Here is a 2493-nt window from a genome sequence, read left to right on the forward strand (position 1 = left end):
TCGTGGGAATTGTCTTCATCCTCTAACTATTTGCCTGTGTTAAAAAAGATATTCAACTCCAATGTCATATTCCCGAAAGACATACTCATGACTCCATTCTTGTAATTAATGATTGCATTTGAAGTGGTAAGGAATGGGCGACCAGGAATGACGGGAATTTGAGTGCTCATGTCCACGATGGGTTGAGTACCCAAGACGATAAAATCTACCGGATAGTAGAATTTGTCAACTTGGAAAAACACATCCTTGATTATCCCTCTTAGTACATGGACTTAGCGATCAACAAGTTATAATGTGGTTCAGGTGGGTTTCAATTCACCCAAACCTAGTTGTTCATATACCGAGTAAGGAATCTGATTTACGCTCGCTCCTAAGTTAAGAAATGCATGCTCAATCCAGTAGTTCCTAATTAAATAACGGATGGTTGGGCTACCGAGATCTTTATATTTTTGTGGCTCATCTTACTTGAGGATGACACTCACTTTTTCTGCCAGAAAAATTTTCTTTTTAATACTCTGCCGCCTCTTAGTTGTGCATAAGTCTTTTAGAAATTTGACATATGAAGGAATTTAGTTTACTGCATCTAGTAGAGGAATATTGACCTTCACTTGCTTTAGCACCTCTAGAATGTCCTGAGAGGTAGAGAGAGGTTTTGGTGCTATCAACCGTTTGGGAAATGGGGCAATCGGCTTGCTTTGAAGTTCCAGTTCTAATTCTTGTGGAGCAGTGCTAGGTCAATCATCATTGTCCTCTTCTGGGTCCTTAGGCTTTTCATCCCTAACCGGAATAGTTTTGTCAATGGTCTTCCCACTCCCAAGAGTGGTGATAGATTTACCTTGTTCCATCTGATTTGAAGAGCTTGGATCACTTTATCTCATATTGCAGTTTAGGATTGGGGAGAGGTTGAGCAGGAAGCATCCCCTTTCCCCCAATTGTTAAGTCCAACTCTATCATTTGAATAGATGACGCAAGCATTCCCAATGCTAATCTAATATCATGGTTGAGTAGCTCTTGGTCTCGAATATGTTTTTAAACTAGATCCTCTTGAGGTTTTCCTTGAATTGAAATTTGATTAGGGAATCCTTGAGGAGGAGCTGCTTGTCCATTCCTCCCACTGAAGTTTGGATGATTTCTCCAACTAGGATTGTATGTATTAGGGGTGGGTCTATTGAAAGGTCTTTGGTAATTGTTCGTGGCTTTGGATTGCTCATTCGGTGCCTCTTGAAAAGAAGATATTGTTGGACAATTTTTAATTGTGTGAACATTGCAAGCACAAATACCGTAAATAGTTTCCTTAGCCTTGTCCTTCGTTAGATCCATGGCCTCGAATTTTCTTATGAGATTAGCCACGTTAGCATGATATCATCATCCTCTTTCAGAAGGTATATTCTACCTCTTTCCTTTGATTGAGTGGGCCTAGAGGTGATGCTCGATTTTGGGGAGATGTTCCATGATTGTGTGGTTTCAGCAAGTTTGTCAAAGTAATCCCACACCTCATCGACATTCTTGTTCATGAATTCCCCATTGCACATCGTCTCGACGAATTGGCGCATGAAAGATGTTAGTCTATCGTGGAAGAAAGTTGTTATGCATTGCATTTCAAAACCATGTTGTGGGCATGAACTGACGAGATCCTTGAACCACTCCCAACATAGGAAGAATGTTTCACCTTCATTTTGGGTGAAGTTCATGATCGACTTCCTGATGGTGTTCGTCTTATGGTATGGAAAGAATTTTTTTATGAACCCATTCATCATGTTATTCCATGTGCCAATAGATAGCGGACGTAGTGAGTGCAACCAGGACTTAGCTTACTCTTTCAAGGAGAAAGGAAAGAGTTTCAGCTTAACCATGTCCTCAGAACGTTAGGAAAGTATAAAGTGGCTATAACCTCATCGAACTCTTGCAAGTGCAGGTATGGACTTTCAAATTCAAGTCTAAGGAACTTTGGAAGGATTTGGATCACTCCAAGCTCAATATCCATGTTTCCTGTGTTTCCTGGAAAAACCATACAAGAAGGGGTGCTCACCCCTGCCGGTTGTAAGTAATCTCATAAAGTAGGAGGCGGGGTGCATGGTGCACCTCATTCTCATCCTGGACTTCCACAACACGAGGTTGTGGCTGATTTAAAGGTTAATTTACAGTTATAACCTCAATTAACTCTGAAGATCTCAAGTGGTGTCTAACCCTACGATGGATAGATAACTCCTCAACTAATCATCCTTCACTCAAAAGACATTGAGTGTTGTCACGGACCCACTTGGGTATGAAACACTCTCAGTCCTCAATTTCAGAATCTAACCTAAACCTATAAAGAAAAAGAAGGAAATAGAAATATACAAATAAAAAGAAGTTACCAAATTAGAAGGTTCTATGTTAGGATCCTGCAAAGAAAAAGGAAAGTGAATTAGTTTCTAAAAAGAAATAAGAAAGTTTCTAAAAATAGAATTAGAAAGATAAGTTAGTTTCTAGAAATAAATTAGAAAAATCCTA

The 2493-nt window shown here is 39.6% G+C and overlaps 1 non-coding gene across 1 annotated transcript; it reads left to right on the forward strand.

Moving 5' to 3' along the window:
- The first annotated feature begins 1602 nt into the window (after positions 1-1602).
- On the forward strand, positions 1603-1709 carry LOC131223011 (small nucleolar RNA R71). Its single transcript, XR_009160260.1, has one exon. It is a non-coding gene; the product is annotated as a small nucleolar RNA R71 (small nucleolar RNA).
- Positions 1710-2493: the final 784 nt, after the last annotated feature.

This window comes from Magnolia sinica, chromosome 1, assembly GCF_029962835.1.
Source record: "Magnolia sinica isolate HGM2019 chromosome 1, MsV1, whole genome shotgun sequence".
Lineage (NCBI taxonomy): Eukaryota > Viridiplantae > Streptophyta > Magnoliopsida > Magnoliales > Magnoliaceae > Magnolia > Magnolia sinica.